Source organism: Trichosurus vulpecula, chromosome 1 (assembly GCF_011100635.1).
Source record: "Trichosurus vulpecula isolate mTriVul1 chromosome 1, mTriVul1.pri, whole genome shotgun sequence".
In the NCBI taxonomy this organism is placed as follows: Eukaryota; Metazoa; Chordata; class Mammalia; order Diprotodontia; family Phalangeridae; genus Trichosurus; species Trichosurus vulpecula.
The window spans coordinates 265,118,596-265,145,733 of record NC_050573.1 but is presented as its reverse complement, the minus strand read 5'-3'; the positions used below and the strand labels follow the sequence as shown (position 1 = coordinate 265,145,733).

The 27,138-nt window shown below is 38.1% G+C and overlaps 1 protein-coding gene and 1 pseudogene across 1 annotated transcript in view; one reads left to right on the top strand and one right to left on the bottom strand.

Moving 5' to 3' along the window:
- The window catches only part of PXDNL (peroxidasin like), a 570,999-nt gene that overhangs the window by 129,534 nt on the left and 414,327 nt on the right, over nucleotides 1-27,138 (top strand). The gene's annotated exons all lie outside the window — the stretch shown is intronic.
- Nucleotides 18,528-27,138, bottom strand: part of LOC118855654 — a 38,057-nt pseudogene continuing 29,446 nt past the window's right edge.

Here is a 27,138-nt window from a genome sequence, read left to right as displayed (position 1 = left end):
CATGACAAGACTGAGTCAGGAATAGGTTTAAGAAATTACGCATATAAAATTCTCTCTCTCTCTCTCTCTCTCTCCTGTCCCTTCCCCTTCCCCTCTCTTCTCTCCCCCTCTATCTCTATTTGAAGGGGAATGACTGGCAGACCAATTTTAGTTTTCTTGCAATTCGTTCATCCTTAACAGGAAAATGCAAGCTAGGAGTTGGCCATCAGCATTATTTCAAGGACAAAGCCTTTCCTTGGAATTTTCCCATGTGGGAGCCATATGATTCAGATGTACTCTTTCCTTAAAGGGGCTGCTTTTTCTTTCTCCTCCATTTTGGCAAATCTTATCCTCAGCTTGGATCAAAATACAATTAACCATATCCCTAACTGTTCTTTGACAATGACACAATCGTATCTTCTCCCAGTAGACCCTTATGCAGATTTGGAAGCATAGTGTTGTTAGAAGTAAAAAACTGCATAGCTGAGCAAAGATCTTCATTAATATAAACTGAGGATCTCAATAACTTATTTAATTATAGTAAAAGTGAGTGTAGCATGGAGTGTATGATGGGGAGGTGATAATATCTAATTGCTTTAGTTAATTATTAAAGTAATTCACTGTGGAAAAAGGCAGTAGTCAAAAGGGAAATATTTTATGCCATGTTCCAGTCTGAAAGCCATGTTCAAATCATTTTGATTTGATGTCTTTATTTGAAATTAGAAAATAAATTGATTACAATTTAATTGAATCTTGTATTATCATGCAATTGGAAGGATAGTCCTCTCACGTTACTTAAAACAATGTCTAAAGATTTACTGATTTGCAAGTGGATATGTTGGAACTTTTAATATTTGAGATTTATCTGCTTAACTGAGTTTTCTTTTTACTCTTTCCTTCTTTTAATATATAGATTTTAAGTCCAAGATTGTAAATTTAGAGCTAAAAGGGAACTTGAGAATCACCTGTGCAGTCCTATTATTTTATAGTTGAAGAAATTGAGTCTCTGAAAGGTAACATGACTTGCCTAAGGTTTCACAGGTACTAAGTTGCTCATACAGTTTCAAACCTGGATCAGGGGTGGGGAACCTGCGGCCTCAAGGCTATATGTGTCCCTCTAGATCCTCAAGTGTAGCCCTTTGACTGAATCCAAACTTCACAGAACAAATCCCCTTATTAAGAGGATTTCTTCTGTAAAAATTGGACTTAGTCAAAAGGCCACACCCTAGTTCCTAGGTCCTTTGCCTCCAAATCTAGCATGATTTTTAACCTCACCATCTCTCCCTTCTTTCCCCCAATGTTAAAAAAGAATTTTTTATCTGTAATTAGAACATTAGCAAATTCCTTTACACATCATATATTCTCAGAAGTTTTGAGTGAATCAAATTTTGAAAGAATTCATATTTAAATGCAGTAGAGATAGAAAACTCTCCTAATTGTAATGCCCTGGAAGGCAGGGACTTCTTGTTGTTCACCTTCGGTGTCTGTCCACAGTTGGAGGCACAATGGCTGCATACGGTCATTGCCAATAAATATTTCTTGAAAGAACTGAATGAAATCCTTCAGTAATTACTTTTGTCACGAGACTAATCATATTTTATTTTACTTTATTTGCACCTCTTCATATTTTATCACCAAAAACCATTAAAATGCTTTTCTCTCAATCATTAAGCATTTAAAAAGTAGGTCAATTTCTGCTTCTAAAATCTTACATTCTAATTAACACAAAAATACATGTATAGATACAAGGTAACCCTGGGAGGAAACCGCTAATTGCTATTTAGGGTATGGTGTAGCAACAGGAAAGGCATCATGAAGATGATGATCCTTAAGCTGAATCTGGAAGGAAGCCAGAAGTTCCAAGAGGCAGGGACTAGGAGGAAGTGCATTCCAATTGGGGGACAGCCATTGGAAAGAATGCAAAACACAGAGGAGACAGAGGGTCATGTATAAGGGGGAACCAAAAGACCAATTTTGCTAGACTATAGAGTGTGTGGAGGGAAGTAATGTGAGCAGTGGTGGGATTCAGCCGGTTTGCACTGGTTCACTGGAACTGGTACCTAATTTTAGGTAGGGTTCCCTAACCGGTTGTTAGCTGGGCAGTACCTCAGCTTTGAACCAGTTGTTAATTCATTTGAATCCTGCCACTGGTAGTAAGGCTGTGAAAGTAAAATGAAATTGGCATGTGAATGGTGTCAAATACCAGAGGAGTTTATATTTGATCCTAGAAACAACAGGGAATTACTACTGGAATTTATTGAGTACATAAAAGGTAGAACATGGTCAGATCTGCATTTTAGGAAAATCACTTTGGTGGTTGTATGGAGGATAGACTGGAATGAAGAGAGAGGAGGCAGGGAAAATAATTAGGAGCCTGTTGCAAAAGGAAAAGGTGATGAGGCTCTGAACCAAGATGGTAGCTGTGAGAGTAGAGAAGGTAGGCTAAACAAAAGATTTCACAGACCAGAATTGACAAGATTTGTGACTGATTGATTATGTGGGGTCAGTGAGAGAGAGGAGCAGAAGACTCCCAGGTTTTGAACTTGGACAAATGGAAGGAAGGTGGTACTTTAGACAGAAATAGGGAAGTATAGAAAAGGGGTAGGTTTAGGGACGGAAAGATAATGAGTCTTGTTTTGGACAGGTTGAGTTTAAGATGTCTATAGGACAACCAGTTTGAAATGTACAAGATACAAGACAGTTGATGATGAGACCTGAGGCCCAGGAGAGAGACAAGGGCTGGTTATATTATTCTGGAAATTATTTGCATAGAGATGATACTTAGGCTGAAGAGATGTGAGTACAGAGAAAGAAAAGTCCTAGGACAGAGCCTTATGGGATGCTCATACTTAGGGGCTGGTTGTGGATGATTCAGCAAAGGAGACTAAGAAAGACCTGTCACATAGATAGGAAGAGAACAGTGTTATGAAAACATAGAGAGGAGTGTATCTGGGAGGAGAGAGTGTGAAAACATGTAATTGCTATAGAGAGGTCAAAGGTCAAAATCTTTTAGGGAAATCAAGAAGGATGAGGATTGAGATTGAGCCATCAAATTTGGTAATTAAAAGATAATTGGTAACTTTGAAGCAATCACTCTCAGTTGAGCAATAAAGTAGGAAACCATTTTGTAGAGGGTTTAAAAGAGAGTTAAAGGGAGGTGGAGCCAAGATGGTGGCAGGAAAGCAGGGACTTGCTTAAGCTTCCCACCAAATCCCTCCAAAAACCCGTAAAAAAATAGCTCTGAACAAATTCTAGAGCTGCAGAACCCAAAAAATAACCGAGGGAAACAGATGTCCAGCGCAGGACAGCCTGGATGGTCTCTGGGAAGGGTCTATCACATGGTGCTGAGAGTGGAGGGCAGACCAGCATGCGCCATGCCTGGACAGACCAGACCCAGAGTCAGCCAGCCAGAAGAGGTCTTGGGGCCATGAAACAGTGAGCTGTGGCAGTTGCAAGACTTTTCACCCCACAAACACCAAAGAGCAGGTTAGGGTAAAATTGCGGGATCAACTTCAGAGGGGTCCGGCCACCAGCTCTGGGGGTGGAGGAGGTCACACAGCGGCGGTGGTAGCAGCAGCTGGAAGCTCCCAAGGCTGCCTCCAGAGTGCCAGTGTCAGCAGCTTCCCGAGTCCCTGGCTCACATGGTGGGAGGAATCTAGCAGCAGATCAGAGTGGGAATGCAAGGAGCACTTTGTGGGCACAAAGGTAGATTATCTTGTTGTGCCCTGCTTGGATCTAAGTTGCAGTCCTTGTTGGCACTTCTTGGGGGAAGATGAGCGCTGCTGTGACAGAGCCTGGGGTGATGGTGGAGTAGAAGTAGCTCTGAAAACAGCAGTGCTAAACTTTGGGACAAAGTACTCTCTACTCTACAAGCAGTCATATCCTGACAAAAAGCTCAAGGGTCAAGTAGTTAGCTGGGAACATGAACAGGCAGCGAAAACTCAGACTCAAACACAGACTCAAACTCTAGGTTCCTTTTTTGGTGACAAAGAAGATCAAACCATACAGCCAGAAGAAGTCAACAAAGTCAAAGTGCCAACATCAAAAGCCTCCAAGAAAGATATGAATTGGGCTCAGGCCATGGAAGAGCTCAAAAAGGATTTGGAAAAGCAAGTAAGAGAAGTAGAGGAAAAATTGAGAAGAGAAAATGAGAGTGATGCAAGAAAACCATGAAAAAGAAATCAATGACTTGCTAAGGGAGACCCAAAAAATACTGAAGAAAATAACACCTTAAAGAATAGACTAACCCAAATGGCAAAAGAGCTCCACAAAGCCAGTGAGGACAAGAATGCCTTGAAAGGCAGAATTAGCCAAATGGAAAAGGAGGTCCCAAAGACCACTGAAGAAAATACTACCTTAAAAATTAGATTGGAGCAAGTGGAAACTAGTGACTTTATGATAAACCAAGATATTATAAAACAGAACCAAAGGAATGAAAAAATGGAAGACAATGTGAAATATCTCATTGGAAAAACCACTGACCTGGAGAATAGATCCAGGAGAGATAATTTAAAAATTATTGGACTACCTGAAAGCCATGATCAAAAAAAGAACCTAGATATCATCTTTCAAAAAATTATCCAGGAAAACTGCCCTGATATTCTAGAATCAGAGGGTAGAGATTGAAGGAATCCACTGATCACTTCTTGAAAAAGATCCCAAAAAGAAAATTCCTAGGAATATTGTTGCCAAATTCCAGAGTTTCCAGGTCAAGGACAAAATACTGCAAGCAGCCAGAAAGCAACAATTTGAATATTGTGGAAACACACACAGGATAACCCAAGATCTAGCAGCTTCTACATTAAGGGATCAAAGGGCTTGGAATATGATATTCCAGGGGTCAGTGGAGCTAGGATTAAAACCAAGAATCACCTACCCAGCAAAACTGAGTGTAATGCTCTAAGGCAAAATATGGATTTTCAATAAAATAGAAGATTTTCAAGCTTTCTCAGTGAAAAGACCAGAGCTGAATAGAAAATTTGTCTTTCAAATACAAGAATCAAGAAAAGCAGGAAAAGCTAAACAAGAAAGAGAATTTATACGGGACTTACTAAATTGAATCGTTATGTTTACATTCCTACATGGAAAGATGATGTGTGTAATTCAGGAGACCTTTCTCAGCATTGGGGGAGTTGAAGGGAATATAGACAGAGGGCACAGGATGAGTTGATTATGAAGGGATGATATCTAAAAAAATGAAATAAATTTAAGGGGCAAGAGAGAGCAATATATTGAGAGAGGGAGAAAGGGGTGGGAGAGATAGAATGGGGTGAATTATCTCACATAAAAGTGGCAAAAAAAAGCAGTTCGGTTGGAAGGGAAGATGAGGCAGGTGAGGGGGAATGAGCGAATCTTACTCTCATCAGATTCAGCTTGAGAGGGAATAACATACACACTCAATTGGGTATCTTACTTTACAGGAAAGTATTGGGAAGGGGATAAAAAATGGGGGATGATAGAAGGGAGGGCAGATAGGGGGAGGAGGTAATCAAAAGCAAACACATTTGAAAAGGGACAGGGTCAAGGGAGAAAATTGAATAAAGGGGGACAGGATAGGATGGAAGGAAATATAGTTAGCCTTTCCACAACATTAGCATTGTGGAAGTGTTTTGTATAATGATAAATGTGTGATCTATGTTGAATGGCTTGCCTTCCTAGGGAGGGTGCATGGGAAGTGAAGAGAGGAGAGAATTTGGAACTCAAAGTTTTAAAAGCAGATGCTTAAAAAAGTTAAAAAAAATTATTTTTGCATGCAGCTGGGAAACAAGATATATAGGGAATGGGGCATAGAAATCTGTCCTGCCCTACAAGAAAGTAACGGGAAAGGGGATGGAGGGAAATGGGGTGAAAGAGGGGAGGGCTGACTGGGGAACAAGGCAATCAAAATATATGCCATCTTGGAAAGGGGGAAAGATAGAAATGGGGAGAAAATTTGTAACTCAAAATCTTGTAGAAATCTATGTTGAAAACTAAAATATTAAATAAAAAATATATATACAGAAAAAATTTAAAAATAATGAAAAAATAAAAGAGAGTTAAAGGAAAGGAGAAATAAGAGTACTGAGTATAAACAGATTTATTAATGAGTTTGGCTAAGAAAGATAGGAGAGATTATGGGATGATAATTTGAGGGGTTGGTAGGGTCTATATGCACTCACAAAGACATAAAAATTCCCCTTCTTCTTCCATTTTGAAAGAGCAATCACCTTAACAATGGTGATTACTTTATTCAACTTGGGGGAAAGGGCCCTGGACTTGCAGTCAGGAGAGACTTGGGTTTAGATCCTCTGCTGACACTCTGTGATGATTAAAATGCTATATAATTACCAGTTGTTATTATCCTTACATAAAATGTATTTTGTGGCTGTGTGGGTAGGTGCAGGGTTAAGTGGCAGCTGCTGTTTCTTATGATGAGGCAAGTTTATTCTGTCTTATCCAGATGCATCCTTTAAATCGGTGTCTTTTTACTTAAGGGAAAAAAAAGACTATTTTACTTGTTTTAGTAAGTGGAAAACAGGAAAAAAAAACAAGATAAACTGATCTATCAAAATGGAAATAATCCATTTTCTTTTAACTTCTTTTTCCAGTCAATTTGATTTTTTTAAAAAAAATCACAATGAAGTGTTTTAAAAAAGCTGAGACAAAAGTCTGATTCACCTATAAGTGTGTAATAACTTATTGGGAAAGTAGAAAAAGGTTGCTATCCAAGCTACTAGCTCATGGAGAACATATACTCTGTGAGTCAAACCAGTTTCCCCATTATCAGAGCCCAAGGCACTCAAAGTCCTTGTAGTTAGTTATTTGGCATTAGCCTTTTCTGAGAACTTTTTTCTAACATTTTCTAACATTCCTCCAAGAAAACTCCCTTTGCCTCAGACTACCAATTTCAGAAAACAGTTTGGTAGAGATAGACATAGGGAAAGAGATGAAAGCACGCTAAAACAAATTGATGGCAGAGTAATTTTATTCCAGGTACCATTCTTACCTCCATCTTTTATTTTTGTCCATTTCTGTTTAAAATATCAGCTAATCAGAGCACTCAGTATGCAACTACATGGGTCTCTTTAGATTATACCCCACCCTGCTCCTTTTCTTTCTCAATGGTGTCCTTCATGATTGCATCATCATTGTACATTGTCTCCCATTCATTTTGAGCTTTTTTCTTTTTTAGCATCTCAAGCCAAGGGAGTCACCATTATTTTTTCTCTGACCTACTAAAATCCATTTCTTTAATCTCCAAGTATATGTCCAACTGTGTCTTGAGTTTTCCAGAACTTAGCAGAGTGCTTGCAACATTGTAGATATTTAGTTGACTAATTTATTACAAATTAAAGTGACATGGTTACCTTTTCCCAAAGTTCTTATACTTTTCCCCAATTAGTCCTTGTCAGTCAGAAAGGTGTTTTGGACTATTCTACGAAGAAAATCGCTACTGTCATTTGAGAATTCTGATTGTTTAAGACTCTAGTCAGAAGAGGGCCTTGGCATCCACATTTTCACAAGAATCCCACCTTGATACCTTATTGTGATGTGAATATCACCTGTATCCTCGAAAACTCTGCTGGACAGGCATAGACTTTGGAGTGTTTCTAATTTACTTCACTAGACTGGCTTAATTTTTCAGCAACTCTTGAAAGATAGGCTGTTGAATCCTAAAAAGAATGGGAGTCCATGTTGGTGAAAGGAGTACCCATTCTGATAAAAGCACTAATCATTGAAGCAGCTGCCTCAGAATAATGGCCACATTGTGATGACCTAATGGTAAAAGGATCTATTTCTTTCTCAAAGAAAACTTTGTACAATAATAAGCTTTGTTGGCTGAGGGGAGGCTGGTCTTCAACATCAGCAGATTGGCTTTCTGGCTCTAGAATACATATAGCTGTGGCATATCCTTTCTTAACTGCTCAGTACAAAGAATTTTAAGGAATTGGGATAATTTACTTCTATCTGTGGCATTGTCATTGCCAGGAAGAATTTCTAGTTTTATTGTTCTTTATTGTATGCATTTAACCTAGCATTTGTTTTCTTGTTAGACTGGACATATATGAGCTCTTAGGTTTCGGCACGTGTGAAAGATCCAGAGACATGCTTTTAATGAATAAGGACCCTTTGCCTCTGGAAATAATGTTTGTTCTTGAAACTAGAGAAATCAGTGTGAGAATTGTCTTTGAAAAATTATTTCAATTATTCGTAAAGCAACAACTATCCTGTTATATGTTTGTTTAAAAAAAATACCTGAAGGAGTTAAGACACCGGACCCTTGTTCTCCTTGGGACCATGCAGTCTTATTTTCAAGATGGCTGCTCTCTGATGCGTCTCTCACTTTCTCCATCTTGCTCGGACAATGTAATAAAATCAAGATTGCCATTGTCTCAAGAACAGGTGTGTCAGTGGACTGCGCTATTGTCTCACTTGCCATCTTTGAGACTTTCCAGAGCATTACTCCTTTCCCTGACCACTACTCATTAAACTCTTTGGGTTCAGAGACGGTCTTGATTTTGAATTTGTATCTTCAGGACTTGGGATATAATAGAACTTAATAAAAACCATTCATTTATTCAATCTTCCACTTCTCTCTAATTTACTGAATCTTTTTCTGCTTCCCTATGAACACAACTGTCTCAATACAATCATCTCACCCCATCCTGGAAAAAAAAAACAACCTCAGTATATCCTACCCTGACTTCCAGCTATCATCTTTTACCTCCCCTTCTAGGCTAAAATCCGAAAAAAAGCTGCCCTGCTTCCTTATCTCTTACACTCTTTTCAGTCCTCTGCAATCTGCCTTCTAACCTTCCTACTCAACTGAAGCTCCCATCTCCAAGTTTTCAGATGATCTCTTATTTGCTGTATGTAATGTTCTTTTCTCAGTCTTTATCCTTGACATTGAAGTAACATTTTACTGTTGACCACTTATTTCTGGCTTTTCTTTCTTCTTCCTAAATACTCTCTTCTCTCTGGGTTTTCATGATCTGGGTCTCTCTTGGCTTGTTTTCTTCCTGTCTGCTACTGCAGTGGTACTGTGTACTACTCCTTTGCTGGAAAAAGTACCTACAATACTAACAATAATGGTAGTTAACATTTACATAGTACTTAAGTTGTGTAAAGTGCTTTACATATATTTTCATTCATATCAATGTCATATTCACTAATTATGCGTGTGCCTCAAGGCTCTGTCCTAGGCCCTATTTCTTTTCTTTCTATGTTCTTTTACTTGGTGGTCTTAACAGCTCCCATGGGTTTGATTTTTATCTTTATGAAGATGATTCCCATATCTGGTTGTCCCAGCCTAATCATTTTCTTCATTTCCAGTTCCATGTCACCAACTACCTTTTGGATATTTCCAATTGAGTGTCCTGGCAACCTCTCAAATGCAACATATCCCCAAACAGACCTCATGATCTTTTCCCCAAACCCACTCCTCTTCCAAATTTCCCTATTACTGTCAAGGGTACCATTATCTTCTTAGGTACTAAGATTCTTTAACCTTGGTGTTATCCTTGACTCTTCATTGTAATCACTCCATACTTAAATCATTTGCCAAATCTTGCCACTTCTACTTATACAATGTCTCATTCCTACCTTAGGCAGCTGGATGGCACAATGGATAGAGTGCAGGACTTGTAGTCAGGAATATCAGAGCTTGAATCCTGCCTCCAACATTAACTTTGTGACCCTGGACAAGTTATTAATTTCTCTATGCCTCAGTTTCTTCACCTATAAAATAGGGATAACAATAGCACCTATCTCACTGGGTTGTAAGAATTAAATGAATTAACCTATTAAAGAGCTTTGCAAACCTTAAAACACTGTATAAATGCTAGCTATTATTATGCAAGCAACTATTAGGGAAATCAAGAAAAGCTGCCTGGAAGAGGTGACCACTGAACTAAGCCTGGAAAGAAGGGAAGGATTTTAGCAGGCTGAGTAGTGCCTTTGTGTTGTTCGTATTTGGTTGCTTAGTAAATACTCCTTGTAGATGAAGGAAGAGTCGAGCATCTTTTTACTTTTAGGAAGAATTTTTAGACTGCCAGAATGTCTTCCGAGGAAACATGGTTTTTCCTTACATTTACTGACAATAGAGGTCATAGGATTTCACTTTACCTATTCATTTTAAAAGTTAGGACCCTGAAACTCTGAGATTAAATGATTTACTTCAGATCATACAGGTTTGGAATAGCAGAGCTGGGCTTGAAATCTAGATCCCATCCCACAAATCTAGTGCTTTTTTCCATTGTCATGTACATAAGGGCAATTTCCAGGGTTCATTTAAGGATAGGTAGGACTATATAATTCAAAATGAGTAATGTGTATATGCTACTTTCTCCCTTCCTCCCACCCCATCTTGACAATACTGATAGGATGGAGGAAATAACCTAAAGCTCTGAGGATTCAATGAGATGATCTGCTAACATAGCTGAGAGCAAACAGTTGCGATGAGGCACAAAGGGGCATGCCGTGCCAATGCCTTGTTGTTGCCACAGAGGAGAGACCTCTTGCTGGGGAGATGGCAGTTCCAGTCTTTTATTTGATGCCAATATAAACTCATTGTTGCCTGCCATGCTTGACCCAGGGCTGGGGTCCAACCAACTTGTGAGCTGGTTGGCAGCCTGCTGTTTGAACAGATGGGCTGAAGTGTAGGCAGCCAAGAGATTGGGACTGTACATTAAGCTTCTTTGCTGGTATTATTCCCAGGCAGGGGTGTCTAAAAGGTTGTCTTTCCTAATCTTGTGGTTAGGGAGATATGTTGCAGCAGATCCAGCTGTGAGCCGTTTTAACTTCCTGATTTTTTTTTAAATTGTCTATTTCTTTTTAAGGAAATATTTGGAAGCATTTTTAACTGTGTGGAAAGCCAGCTAAGGATACAGAAGAATATTGTGCCTAATTCCTCCTAGATTTCTGTCAACTGGAATAAAAAAGGCTCTTGTGGTTTATCTGGAATAAGTTGACTGCATCTAGTAACTTCCTTTTTGACACTGTTAACACCTGCATTTAGCAGATCGGTGTCACCAATAGCAATAATGAGAATGGTTCATATTTATAAGGTGTTTTAAGGTTTGCAAAGTGTTTATCTCACAGTCACTTTCATGTAGGGTAATATGTACTGAGGGATTTCTCTGGTATTCATTAGGAACTAGTAATGGCAGCCGATGCAAATATTTTCATGAAACTGCTGTTTTCATGGCTTTATGTGTATTCCATCAAGACACTTAAGTATAGAAGAAGCAGAAACAGTAGATACTTGGATGTGGAAAGAAACAGATATAGCTATCCAATAGGATAAGAGTTTCTTAAAGGCAGAGCCTTTTTTTTTAAAATCTCAGGCTCCCTAGCACAAAGCCTTGTACATACTGAGACATATTTGCTGAGTTGAATTTAATATAGACGTGAGATAGACATATCATGAGACATGTCATGAGAGGCAGTATAATGTTTTCAATAGTGAGCTGGCCTGTGAGTCGGAAAATTCTGGATTTAAGTCCTGACCCTGAAATGTACTGACTGTGTAACTCTGAGCAAATCACTTAATCTGTCTGTGCTCCAAAACAGTCTTTAACCATTTTTGCGTGTGATGGTCCCCTTTGGGGACCTAGTGAAGCCTATAGACTCCTCAGAAGAGTATTTGTAAATGTTTTTGAAGACCAATGTGGAACTCATAGGGTTTTCCACATCATGTGCACATTTCATTCCTCTGTAAGTGATTGCAGCTGCTTTTTAAAGAACTAATTAATGAGTCATTATATGCAATTGCGCCTTTGCCTCTGCCTCAGAATCAGTCCCACCCACACTGTGCAGGGCCTTTGCTGTGTGTTGTATATGTGGCCACTGTCCATCTTCCCTCCAAAGAAGCAGGCAACAAGGGGCTGATTAAGTGTAAAGATAATATACATCAGGAATCGTGACCTTCATGCTAAATGGCAAAGGCTGCCAAATCACCAAGTTTAGGATAGTAAGAGCTTACATTTATGTAGTATGTCATATTTACAGCTACTCAAGTGCCTTATCTCATTTAATCCTCATCTCAAACTTGTGTTGAAGCCATTGTAAGTATCATGGTCTCTGTGTTACAGGTAGGTCATAGGATTTAGAACTCAAAAGAACTTTAGAGGTCTGCTAATCCAACCTTCTCATTTTGCAGATGGGAAAACTTAAGTCTAGAAAGGCAAAATGATATTCCTGGGGTCACACAAGCATTACTGAATGGCAGAACTGGGATTTGAATCCATATTCTCTGACTACAAATCAAGTGCTCTCATTCTTCTCCTCTGTCCCCTACAACATCAGTTCAGAGGATAAAGCATTTGATCTGCTCACACAGCCAGTATTTTCCAGGTGGAAGAGGGACTAGATGCCTTGACTCCTAGAATTCTTTCCACAATAGCGTATTTCTTTTCTATGTACTCTGAAAAAAGAAAGTTTTACTTTTGTCTCTGTCTCTCTTGGAAAATGAATTTATGTGAATATGTACGTATATGCATATATATCTATATCTCTATTTGTCTGTCTGTCTCAATATATCCACCAGATAGCTGGGAAGTCCTGTGATACCGCTGTAATTCTGCTCTTGTGCCTGACATATGGAAGGAGGTAGCAGAAAGCAGAGTGTTTGTGAAGGAATTCCTTCTTCCTTCACTACTCAGCCAGTTGGAGAGACTGGAGCTATGTTGAAATGTAAATGTGTGGCTTTCATTGCCAAGGTGGGGTGGCAGGGTGACTCTTCAGCGCTTTGAAGTTGAACCTCGTTCTAATGTGACAGAAATAGTATAGAGTTTCAGCCTTAAGGTACAGAAGAATCCTTCCTTCACCTAGCAAAAACATTTATACTTCAACATGATAATATTAACTGTAAATAGTCTCTACCTTGTACTCTGATAGCAAAAAAGTCTTGGCTTGAAATGAATGAAACTTTTACCTCTTTTGGCAGTAAGATCATCAGGGTCAGTATCAGAGAAATTGGCCTGTTCTTTCTCTTTGGTGTTGGATGTTAAACCAATTGAGAGTGGAGAAGAATGGGAAAATGAGAGACTAATTTCAAAGACTTCCTACGTAGCCACTGGAGATCATTCTCATTTGTTTTCTCTTGACATGGAGACAATAGACTTAGATAAATGTAGGAAGAATAGTTGAAAGATAGGGTTAAGAGATATGAGTGACAGGATACTAGTGATATTCAGAGGTTTATAATGGTGAAGAAAGAAGAAAATATGAGGTGGTTTTAATGGTGGAGAAGGGGAGGAGATATGCAGAAAGGTACTACTATTAACCTCTTAGAATGTATGCTCAAATTCTTAAATGGATACGTGATCTCATCATTTCAGGAATTCCCTCTAACAAAGCAGATTACAACCCAACCATGCCTACCCATCCTGTGCAACATTTGTCCAGGTTTCTTTCCAAAGGTTACCAACATAATGGAGGACTTCCTTACTTTCTCATGACATTGAAATTGCTACTTTTCCCCTCCATCACATACCTCTTCTCTGTTTCTGTCATGAATATTGCTATTCTTTCAATTACTCAGATTGACTTCTTAAGAGACACCCTTTACTTCACACTTTTCCTTTCCTTTCCCCTCCTTATATAGTCATAGGGAGATTGTGTAGGTCTTTACCTGTAAACTATTTCATCCATTTCTACCCCTCCCTTAATCTTTGGCTACCAGCCTCATTCAGGCCCTCATCACCTTTGGCCTGGACTATTGCAATAGCCTCCTGATTGGACTCCCCACCTAGGAGAGGTAGCTTGGTGTGGTGAAAAGAACACTGGATTTGGAGTCTCAGGATCTTGGGTCAAATCTTAGTCCTGCGACTTGCTTTCTGTGTGATCTTGAACAATCTATTAAGGTTCTCAGTTTTCCCATTTTATTTTTTTAAATTAAGTTTTATGTTCAGTTTTGGATTCTCTCCTACCCCCTTTTCTTCCCTCAGCCATTGAGAATGCTAAAAAAAAATTGAATAGTAAAGCAAAATAAATTCTCTTGAACTATGTCCAAAAAAGGCGGAGGGGGGAGGGTGGAGGAAGAAAGGAAGGAAGGAAGAGGGAAAGAAAGAAAAAGAAATAAAAGTGTTTCAGTCTGTATTCTGAGTCCATCAGCTCTAGCTAGAGGTAAATAGTATGCTTCATCAATATAGTCCTTTGTTATTGTAATTGGTCATTGCATTTATCTGAGTTCCTAAATTTTTCAAAGTTGTTTATCTTATATAATATTATTATTGTATAAATAAATTATTCTCATAGTTCTTTTCTTTTTCTTTGCTTACTTCTGTTCATACAGGATTTCCTAGGTTTTTCTGAAGCCATTTCCTCCATCATTTCTAAGAGCACAATAGTATTCTATCACATACACATACCATAACTTGTTTAGCCATTCCCTAACTAATGGATACCCCCTCAATTTCCAATATTTACCATCACAAAAAGAGCTGCTATAAATACTTTTGTATATATGGATCTTTTCTCTCTTCCTTTCATCTCTTTGAGATATAGACCTTGCAGTGTTATCATTGGGTAGGCATACTTATTTTCTTAGTTTTCTTATTTTAAAAAGATGGAAGGTTGGAATAGATGATCCCTGAAGTCCCTTCCAACTCTCTATCTATGGTCTTGTGTTTCCCCTCTTTAATCTTTGTGTCAGCAAGGTAAGATTCATGACCTCGATGATGACCATGAATATGCCCGTACAGTTCGGAATTGTAAAGTGTAAGAGATTCTCTAGGTAGAAGGCAGAGGAAGTAAAACATTTATTTAGACACCAGAGGATCAAACCTGACATAGCAACAGTTGTATTCCAAAGCCAGTAAGTCCATCTCAATGTAACAGCAAGGAAATTATAACACAATATTATAGCAAAAATCCAAGTTATCCTGTAACCTTCTCCCCCTACTGCTAGGGCATTCCTGTAAACACTCATGAATCCTGTCTGCCTGCTTTTGCAGTCTTCTGGATTCTCCACTCTGTGGATTCTCTTTTCTCCACTCTCTTGATTCTGTAGATACTCAGTTCTCTGGTCTCCGCAGCACTCTGGTCTCCACTCTCCACTCTTCTATGCAGCTTATGTCTCCAAAGGTCTCTGAGTTTGGTACCTTGCTAGTCTCTGAGCTCTCTGCAGATTCTGAGTTCTATGGCTACCTTCTGGGTATATATACTCTCCTTAGGGCCCAAGGGCTTCACACCCAATCAGCAAAAGGGTGTAGGCCTGGGGCTTAGGGCCAAGTAAAGGGTATAGGCCTGCCCACAAACAAAGCTCTAATCAAGCTTCCCTTAACTAGCCCCACCTGAGGCCTACTGAATGGACAGGAAAGATCTTTAATCACTGATTGGCATCACAATCTTTTCTCCACATGGTTGTCCAAGTGATATTATTAAAGCATTGATATGACCATATGTAACAACAATCTGCCTAGTAGCTACTGTGGCTGTGTAAGACCAACAAGAACACACAGAAGGGCTGCCAATGCAGGTTCTTTGATTTGCTTTTCCAAGGAAAGCAACTTTAATGGGTGACCTGCCCAAGTCACAGAAAGCCTAAGTCACATGTGATGGGAGGAGCTTCCTGAAAGGAAAAGGAAGCTATGTCACAGGAAAGAGAGAGAGAGAGAGAGAGAGAGAGAGAGAGAGAGAGAGAGAGAGAGAGACTGTGCAGTTATGGCTGCTAATGGCTGCTCTTGTAATAGAGTTGAACAGGCTGACTTAGCTGTACTATGAGTTGGTCTTTGAGAAGACCCCAGTAGGGGGTTGGAGAGGTTTTGGGATGGCAAGGTTCCATGTTGTGATATTGTGTTTTAAGTTCCTTGCTGTTATGATAAAGTGGGCTGACTGGATGTGGGAGCTGAACATTTGATAATGGGATATGATTCTCTGGTGTCTGGATAAATGTTATACTTCTTCAACCTTCTTTATGGAGAGTATCTCATTCTTTGCGATACAGAACTACATAAGCATATTTACAATTATTGTTGATGTCTTATTTATTGCCTTACTGATACAGGATCTTAGTTTCATAGTCTATTAAGTTAAGAGGTTGGACTAAATGACTTCTAAGGTCATCTTAATATATGGTCCCATGATTCTGTTACCCTCAAAGTGTTACAGGTATAATTAACTCTGCTTCACAAATATGGAAACTGAGGCAGAGAGAGATTAAGTGTCATGTTTATGGCTACATAACTGTTCCATATCTGAGGCAGAAATCAAACTCATATTTTTGATTTTATTTTAATCATTTTATCCACTCCACCCACCACCATGAATCATTCTGGGCAGGGAACAACATATATTGAGTCATGGTCACATTTTTCTCCAAAAAGTGATAACTACAACAATCAGTTGTGGACAATATCTTATTCACCCAGGAATATTAGGGTAGGGAGTACCACTGGAAACTTGTTAAGGAGTGTCTTAGGGAATTCTCATTGCCAGAATTCTCAAGGCTCCAACCCCTCAGTGTTGTATTTTTGAACTAGATAGAATGATAGGAGCTAGAGATTACACAATTTTTCCTGTCTCAGGGAAATAAACACACACACACACACACACACACACACACACACACGGGAGAGTGGAAAATGGTAGGATGAGTGGTGGTCATATACTTGCTAAGAATACTAAATTAAGGAGCAGCTAGGTGGCATAGTGGCTCTGTAGTCAGGAGGACGTGAGTTCAAATGTACACTCAGACACAGACTAACTATGTGACCCTGGACAAGTCACTTAATCCCAATTGCCTCAAAAAAAGAATTCTAAATTAATTTTGAGTGGCTAAGAAAAAATTGAAGCATTAGTACTTAAAATCTACTCTGTGGGTAGAGCCTCCATAGTTTAGGTAGTTAGCATAAAAACTACAGTATATTAAGTTATTTATACTCTGTACCTGAGATTTATAGATTGGATCATCTTTGGGTAGTTTGTCTAATATATTGTCATGAACTAACATTATAGGGATTCAGCTATTTTACCCAATCTGGGATTATTTTAGGAAGAACTATCATACCCCTGATTATCTATAGAGATTTGTTTCTGTTTTGTTTCCATTTGTTTCCATTTTGGTTGTTGTGGATTTAGAATGTCTAGTGTCTGTGAATTTTAGCCACTTACTGTTTCTTTACTTCTCTAAGTCATCTAGGAGTATGATACACTACTTGGAACTCATTTAGGACAAACAAATGGTGCTGCTTAGCTGAAATTCATCCAAAAGAACTGGGGAGGTCAACATTAATTCCTTTCCCCATTGTACTTCTGGCTTTCTGGACTTCAGCACCATCCCTCTAGATGGTTATCCTTCCCAATCGATCCTCTGCTTTTCAGCTCCCTTTTGTGTGTTACTTTCCTCCATTAGAATGTAAGCTTCGTGAGGGCAAGGATTATCTTTCTTTTTGCTTGTATTTGTATCCTCAGTGCTTTGCTTTGTGCTGATACATAGTAAGCACTTAATAAATTCTTATTGTCTTGCCTTGCCTAATAAATAATTGTTGATTGATTGGTCCTATTAGATTGTAAACTCCTTAAGGGAAGGGACTGGTTTTTTGACTCTTTTTGTATCCCCAGTGCTTAGTGCCTGGCACAAAATAGGCCCTTAAAATGTTATTAATTGGTTGGTTGGTAGGTCCAGGACAATTGTTCTTTTACCATATCTTGATTTACTTTGGATTTTGTTAATTTAATAGGTGCCTGTCTCATGTCCTTTGGAGATGCTTGATAAATATCTGTTGCCTGATTGCCTGGAAGCTTTTAATATAGCTTATGAATTTTCCATATAGAATAACTATTAGTCATGGCATCTGCCTATTCTTTGACCTCAAATCCACATGGCCTTGTAATTTTAATAATAGCTTTCAGCTCAATGGTGCTTTATTGTTTAGAGAGCTGTGTTACAGACATTATCTCATTTAATCTTCACAGCAATCCTGTGAGATAAGTTGTGGTAATCCCATTTTATGGATGAGGAAATTGGCTCAGAGAAATTATGTAAATGTGGCCTCCAAACAATTTAAGTTCTAAATAGGAATATGGTGGTAATGACATAGAACTTCAATGGCAGAGATGGATTGATTGACTCTATTTGTAATAAAACTATCACTAGATATTAAAATGTTTTGGCAACAAAAAATTTCAGAATGGATAGAGCACCTATAAGTCTATAATGTATGCCATTTGCAGATAGATTTATTTGTAACGTACATTGCATAAACAATTAGAAAGTCCCAAAGAGGGCGATAAAAGTAATTTATCATGTGATTCTCTCCAGTTATGATTTTTCTTCTCATTTTCATCCTCATTGAGGGTTAACCTTAAAGAGTTGGAAGAAATTCTTCTCTCTTTGGATCCTAGAAAAGGTTTGAAAAAACCCTCTCTACCCCATCCCTCTCTATTCTCATTACTCTGCATTTAAAATTGATCTTCCTGTAGTTTACTGCCCCTGAGCTTTCCACTGTAACTTGTGTTATTTGGCTTACTATAATTGCCTTTGTGCACAGAGAGTAGAGTTTTATAGGATTAAAGAAAGATGCATTTATAAAACTATATTCAGTAGTCAACAAACTTTTATTTTTTTTTTCATTCAGGACATTTATTTTAACAAACAGTCCAATCCTTAAGATGAACTAGATGCTGCAACAGCTGCTCTCTTGGGTTTGGGTGTTGCTCCTTCACAGAATACATTCCGGAATTGGCAATAGACAATTTTTAGGTGCCTCATCCGACCAGTACCAGTGGTGTTGTGTCGCTTAGCTTTTGCACTCCAATTATACTTTCTCTCGCGTTTAGCAGGATATCCACATTTGCCACATGTTGACTTCTGAAGATGGTGTGCCTTAGAACCACAACGATTAACACAAAGCCTGCGCCTTATTCCGGCACTTACCAAGCGAAGACATTCCCTCGTCATCTTCCTGCAGCCGCTGGGACCAAAGAGCCAACAAACTTTTATTAATTGCCTGTGTGCCTGGGACTAACAGTCCCTGCCCTGTAACAACAGCTTTGTGGGTAGCAGCTGCTGTTGGGGTATCAGACCCAACAAGATCAGCTACAAGAGCTAAGGGGTTAACAATCTCACTTTAATCAGACATACATATATCATTCACTTAGTTCAGGGGGAAAAGCCAGCACTCTGAACTTCAGAGAGAATACAAACAGAAATTACAAACATCAACAGACAGACCTTGTCTGATTCAGATCTCAATTCATGGTTACTAGGGAAGCATCAACATCTGGCTTTACAAGCTGGGTGGGGGGTCTTTTAACAGCAGCTGCCCAGAGTCTCTTTAAGTCACAGGACACTCTTCCAGTGAGTGAGAGCCCCAGACAAAATACTAACCTCTGAGTTTATATACCCTTTTTAGGGTCTAAAGGGTTCCAACCTAATCAGCAAAAGGGAGTGGGCCTGGGGCTTACACCTAGTAAGACTTAATCAAAGGCACTTGATTATTTTAGCGTTCTCAAAGAGAAAACTGTAAAAACGTCCCACCTTAATTACCCCAATACATGTCCTCAAGGAGTTCATAATCTAATCTAATTTATATTGAAAAGATTACCTTTCTGTACTCCACTGCATGTTACATCCCAGGCTGCCATACCTATCTTGCACGGTCCTCTTTGACCTACCAATGATCTTTTGCTATAGGCCTATTTCTGACCTTAAAACATTGTGGTACCGAAAATGAAGTAAGCTACTATGTTGGAAAATAAAGCAAATCTAGAAAGTTTTTGCAGTGCTGTTTTCTTTGGGAACTTTTGGTATATCTCGCTCAGCTGGGATGTTTGTCTCAGAAGAGGCTGTTTCTCACAATGTAATTATAATTCTATTGCTTTGTTTTAAAACCTGATATGAACAATTTTTATAGCCCATATAGTATTTCAGGTACACGACCCAGATGCCTCAAAGGTATATTTTACCCACAATACTTCCTGAAAAAATGTATTAACTATACATATTAACTTCTCTAGTTCTCAATTTCTTCATCTATAAAATGAAGGAATTGAAGTAGACATCTCTGAGGTGTCCATGTCTCAATAGTGTGGTCCTGTGACAGTATTAAAATCTAAATGTTGTCATACAATTCTATTTGTGGAAATGTCTAATATCTTTTTAGGATTTTTTAAAGAAAAACACTTTAAAATATATTTCACCACAGAAAACTTCCATCGTTTTTCAAAGCAACAGATGCCATTCTCCTGTCCAATAGAAACAAGTCACTGATATAATTAGTGTTTTGGTTGGCTGGCTATATTGGAAAAATATTTCATTAAACATTCAACAGCTGTGAGAAAAGTCCTCCAAGAGGGTACTTCACATACAATGTATATCTGATGAATAGTTGGGCTGACTGTGCTTTATGCCTTTTCAATGTCAACATTGTGAAAACTGTACTATTTGTGATTGTGTATCTCTCATTTGCTTGAGTACTGACAACTACTACATACTGAAGAAAGTGTGGGCCAGAAGAGACCTTAAGTAAGTAACATTTTTATATTTCACATTATTGAACTATGGGGTATCAGGACTCACCCTTGGAACCTGGGCAACTCTATAGTATTGTGAAATACCTTCATGGTGGGGTTAGATTTTGGTGGACTGAAAGAGCCCACTCTTTTCTGAGCTACTCTGGATCTCATATCTTTCATTTCTTTTCCCAATAGCACTATAACCCAGTGGATGCTTTGACTAATGAGATATCACTTAATCTTAAGTTGTTTATAATTATGTAGAAACAATTATTGGTACTGTTATCATCCCTATTTTATAGATGAGGAAACTGAGGCAGGCAAGGTTTAAATTACTTGCCTAGTCACTTAAGTGACTTGTCATGTAGCTCAGCGCTGTCCAACCTCAGATTTTTATTGAAACAATAGACAATATATTTTGATTTTCCATTTTAGTGAGAGCTCTGTGGTAGCTCGGCTTCATTTACTAAAGTATTTATGTAGATTTCTATGCTTGTAACCACATAAATCGAACTGTAGCTGTCATGTGGCCCTGATGTAGCTGATAAGTGTCTGAGGCTGGATTTGAACTTAGGTATTCTTGACTCTGGGACCAGCATTCTATCTTCTACATCACCTAGCTTCCTCACACAAGATCCTTATCCAGAAACTACTACTTCTACTAGAGGAACTGGATGACATTTAATATCCTACTCACCATGGTGGCTATCCCAAACCTTCACTCCTCAAGCCTCCCATATTCCTGCTCTCCTCAACCTCTCAGCTGAGGATCTTGCCTCATATTTTACTGAAAAAAAATGAGGCCATTTGTCAAGAGCTGCTTTCTCGTTTCCTCTTCGTTTCACGCCCCTCTGACATCATGCCCAGCTATCCCTTCCTTGACTCGTCTTTGATGAAGAGGCAACCCTTCTCCTTGTCAAAAAAACCCCTTTACCTATACCTTTGATCTTATACCCCTCTGCTTTTCTCTATTGTTGCCACTACCATCATAATATCTTAGTTGCCAAATCTAATGATTTTATCTTGATCTTCCATCATCTTGACTTCTCTGCAACATCTCCAACCCCTCTCTGGGATTTCATGTCACTATTCTCTCTTGTTTTTCCTCCTGTGTGACTGCTCCTCCTCATTCTCTTTTGCTGGATCTTCATGCATGTCTTCCCTGCTAACTGTGAGTGTCCTCCAAGATTCTGTCCTAGGCCTTCTTCCTTATTAGCTTCTAGGTCCAATTATCATCTCTATATATATGATTCCCAGATCTATTTATCCAGCTCAAGCTTTTCCTCTGAGTACTAGTCTCATATATCATCCACTGCCTATTGGATATTTCCAACTGTCTATCCCCCCAGGCATATAAAACTTAATGCATTCAAAGTAAAAGTTATCTTTGACCCCAGTCCATTTCTCTTGAACTTCCTACTGTCAGTGCTACTTCAATCCTTCCTTGAAAAACATGGAATCATTTTGAATAAATTATTTAGTATTATTTAGAAATCACTTGAAACAATCAAAATAACTTTTTCTTCCTTTTGAATGAAGCTATCTATCAAGAAAAGAAAGCACAGTGTAGGTAAATTTATGGTAATTTATGGTATTTAAAAATGCATCATTTTCTTATGAGTCTATAAAAGAAAGATGAAAATCTAGGCATCAAAGAAATAAAGTTGCTGTACAGCATGTTCAACTAGCCCATTGCTAGAAATCTGGGACTTATTAAATTTTTTTTACTGAATCAAGTTGTCTTATTTGGATTTCAAATAAATCATAAGATCATTGGTAATTTTATTACTTGACACTGCACTGAGCACATGAATTGCAGTTACAACTTTATTATAAAACCAATAAAATATTCCAGAAATGTCAGTCTTAGTAATGAAGATTTAGGTGACACTCTAATTCATAAAGAATGTTTTATAATCCTAAAAGTTATTCAGGCCTCCATTATCTAATTATAATGAGATGAACTATTTTCTATCGTCAGTTATTGGTACCACAGCACCTCAAATTCAGTATGTCTGAAGGCAAATTTCTCTTTATCTCCTCTCCCAAATGCTGGGTCTCTTCCTGATTTTCTTATTTATTTTAATGTCACCACGAATCCCAGTCAAGGTTTAAAGCTTCCACTGTCTTTTACTCTTTTTCTTTTACCCTTACATCCTTAGTTAAGGTTAGAATCCTTTTGATCCTGTCTTTGTAGTGTTTCTTCAATCCATTCATTGCTTTGATGTTCCTCTTGTCATGGGTGAGATTTAGTCCTTTTAATCTCTCATCTAAACCACTGGAAAAACATCCTAACTGATCTCACAGAAAAATAAACTTTCTAAGTTAAAAGGGGCCCTAGGCATCATGTACTTCAAGTAGGGCCTGAATCATCTTCTATAATAAAATAATAATGATGATAGTAATAATTTACAATTATGTAATGTTTCATGCTTTGTAAAGTCCATTACATACATTATCTCATTCATTCTTTAAAACAGCCCTCTGAAGTAGGTGCTATCACCATTTTGAGATGAGAAAATTAAGGTTTAGAGAATTTATGTGATTTACCTAGGGTCACAGAGCTGTGGTGGGATTTATATTCACTTTTTCCTGGCTCCAAGCCCAGTGTTTTCTTGCCTGCACCAAGTGATAATCCGGGTTCTGCTCGAAGAATCTACTACCTTCTGAAATAGTCTACTTTGTTTCTTGGGCAGCTATAATTGTTAGGAAGTTTTTTCCTTACATTGAGCCTAAATCTGACCTTCTACAAGAAGCCTTTACCAATTCTCTCTTAATATTGTTCCTGCTTTCCCTTTGTTGATTATCTACATTAGCTGTGTGTATGTGTAAAATCTATATCTAAATATCTTGTTTGTATGTAGTTGTCTGCATATCCTCTTCTCCATTAGACTGTAAGCTCCTTGAGGGAAGGAATTGTTTTTTGCTTTTCTTTATATCCTCATTGCTTGGAGTAGTTCCTGGCACATAGGTATGTAATGAACGATTATTGACTGACTAAACCTATCTCCCTGAAATTTGTATTCATTATTCCTAATTCTGCCCTGTCAGACTGAGCAGAACAAGTTTAACCCTCTTTCCATATGACAGCTCTTAGAATCCTTAAGTAGAGCCATCATTCCCTACTACCTGCCCTCTGCCCAGAGAAAACAAACAAAACACTTCTTTTCTCCAGGTTATACATTCCCATTTCCTTCAACCATTCCTCATGCAGTATAGTCTATAGGGCTCCCACCATTCTGGTCACCCTCTTCTGGATATGCTTTAGTTTAACCAATTGTTCTGCAAAACATGGTGCCCAAAATGGAACACAATGTTAGAGTACAGTGGAAGCTACCAACTCCCTCATTCTAGTCATAAAGTCACTCAATGCAGCCCAAGATCTCATCAAACTTGTTGGCTGCCACATCTTGCTATTGGCTTGTGTTGCACTTAAATTCTACTAAAACCGCCAGATTTTTTTTTTTGCATGAACATGAATTGTTTAGTTATGCCTGCCTTTGTTTAGTTATCTTACATATTTGCACTTAGTGCTTTAAATGTAAATGTAGATATCTTTATATCCATCTCTATTAAATTTTCTTTTATTAATTCTGGCCCATCGTTGTGACCCGTTGAGATCTTCCTGCCCCATTGGTTCCTTTTTTGATTCATCCTGGGGTTGTTTCATTTGTAAAGCCAGTACCGAGAACAGTTCTTGGCACATAGTAGGTGCTTAATAAATGCTTGGTGATTTATCCTACACACTACTACAAAAATGATCTCTCTAAAGTAAACTCTGTAATTTGGAACTATGTCCAAAGGGCCTATAAAGCTGTACATACTGTTTGATCCAGCAATACTACTGCTAGGACTATATCCCAAAGAGGTTAAAAAATTGGAAAAAGAACCTATTTGCACAAAAATATCTGTAGCTCCTTTTGGGGTAGCTAAGAATTGGAAATTGAAGGGAGGGCCATCAACTGGGGAATGGCTGAACAAGTTATGGTACATTATTATAATGGATTATTATTATGCTATAAGAAATGACAAGCAGGATGATTTCAGAAAAAACTGGAAAGACTTAGATGTACTGATACAAAGTGAAGTGAGCAGAACCAGGAGAACATTATACACAATAACAACAATATTGTACGATGAATGACTGTGAATGATTAGCTGTTCTCACAAATACAGTGATCTAAAACAGTCCCATAGGACTCATGATGAAAAGTGCTATCCCTGGCCTTCAGAGAAAGAATTGATGTCGTCTGAATACAGATTGAAGCAAACTATGTTTATCTTTCTTTCCTTTTTTTTAGTTTGAATTTTCTTGCACAAAATGACTAATATGGAAATGTTTTACATGATTGCACAATATAACCTATATCACTGTCTTGGGGAAGGGGGACAGGGGAGAGAGAGGGATAGAATTTGGAATTCAAAACTTAAAGAAAGAATGCTAAAAAATAAACTCAATTCTAACTTTGTTACTTCTCTGCTCAAAACTTTGGAAAAAGCTTCACTACAAAATAAAATGTGGACTCATTAGCTTTGTGTTTGAGAATCTCCACAACCCAATTTTATCTCTTACTACATTCCCTTGTTCCTTTGATGCTCAGAAAACTTGTGCACACACTTGCCATTCTGAGAGCAAGCCCTGAATTCTCTCATTTCTTGTTATTTGTTCAAACCATGTCCTCTCTTGCTTAAAATACTCTCACTTTTCATGTCTGCTGTGATCTCTTTTGGCATTGAGCTATAATGGAAAGACTTTTGGGTTTGGTATTCAAGCACCTTGGTCCAAATTTTAGCTCTACCATTTACTCCCTCTGTGTCTTTGTCCGCGTAACTTAACTTCTCTGAGTCATAGTTCCGTAATTACAGAATGGGGTGTTGGACTAAATCATCTCAAAAATCCCTTCCAGCATTAAATCTATGATCTCATTGACTACTTCCTGACAATTCGATTAAGCCTTTTGGATTCCTCTCACTTAGCAGTAATCTTGCCTTCTTCTGTGTCCCCATTGCAGTTATAAGTATATTTGTCTATATACCTTATCTCTTCCTTTCTATTTTAGATTGTAGGCTCCTTGACGGTAAAAACTCTGTCTTGTTCATCTCTGTTAATTCTCATGGTGCCTAGGCTCTGAACATAGAGGTTCAATGAATGTAAGGATTTACACAGGGGTAAGCAGGCTTTGTGCTCCAAATAATGAAGACATTTCTAACAATTAGAGCTGTTCAAAAATGGGATGAGCTACTTCACAAATTAACAAACTGAAAGTATTCAACCAGAGGCTGGAATTGGTAAAGGGTTATTGCTTAAGAGATTCCTATACTTGGAAGAGATTAGAATAGATGACTTTGAAGGCTTCTTCCACCTTTAAATCTATGATTTTAGGAAATTCCATTATATCAAACATAGCCCCCATTTAAAAGTTATTAGACTTTTCACCCTTGAAACATATTAAATTTGATAATTTCTGTTAATTGTTAAAACTGTACTTAAAAGATGACAGAATTTGTCTTCTTTTAAATAGTTTTCTTATGAAATGTTTCCTATGAGAAGTCTGCCAGCCAAATAAATGTTTTCTAAGCATGAAGTCTGAATCTTTTTTCTTGTGCTATAGCTTTTTATTGCCAACATTATTATCACAATTGGTTTAATTATTAAAGCAAAACCCCCTTTCTTGTAGTGATGAAAAGCCTGAAGGCAGATTCATCTTTTAGCACTGAGGGCACAATGATCAAGAGTTTTCACAAATATGAGAGTCTGTACATTGCCTTTCCAGTGTCACAAAGTCCAAATTATCACTTTTAAAGGCTTTTGAAAATCAGACAAATGCCTCAGCATTTTTATTCCCAAAGGTTTCTGGGTACAAAGATTCAACAACCTCTTTGGTGTTTTTACCCTAACAAGGAAGAAATTATTTCTTACTTCCTGACTTTCTTTATTGGGGTTCACATCCATTTCTCCTCTGATAGGTCACTGGATTCATTAGATGGTCTCCTGAAGACAGTCTATTGTTGCTCAATGAATATCTAAGGATATAGTAGTCTGATGGTGTCAGCAGGATACCGAGTCTATTAGCAGTGTCAGTTGATCCAATAAGCCCCTTTCAGTTATTGTGATGAGCAAAGAAACATGCCAACAGGGAACATTTGCTAATGGATAAGACTGATTATTTACTGAGATAAGGCTACATATGAGAACAATATACCATTTTTTTTTTTACTTTTGAATTTCTTAATCTGGGCTACACAGCAGTAGAAATGTTATCATATAGTCCTTCTACCAATTTCTGACCATAACTTCCATCTCACGGATAGAGAAGACCTGGGTTCAAATCTAGCTTGAGACACTTTCTACCTGTGTGACTCTGGGCAAGACACTTAACCTCTGTTTGTTTCATTTTCCTCATCTATAAAATCAGGATAATAATGGCACCTGTCTCTCAAGAATTGTTGTGAGGGTTGAATTATTAATTGCAAAAGACTTAGCACAGTGCTTGGCATATACGTATATATATATAAAATATATATATACATATATATATATGTATATAGCAGGCACTCTATAAATGTTAGTTATTATTGTTGAGGAAGGAAACTTCCATCCCACTATAACCACTTGGGAAATGCCTAGATACTATGCCAGGTCTACCACTCTAGGGTCTGGCAATCAATAGAATGATTGCTGCTATGAACTTTTTATAGGGTAAGCATGATTACACAGCT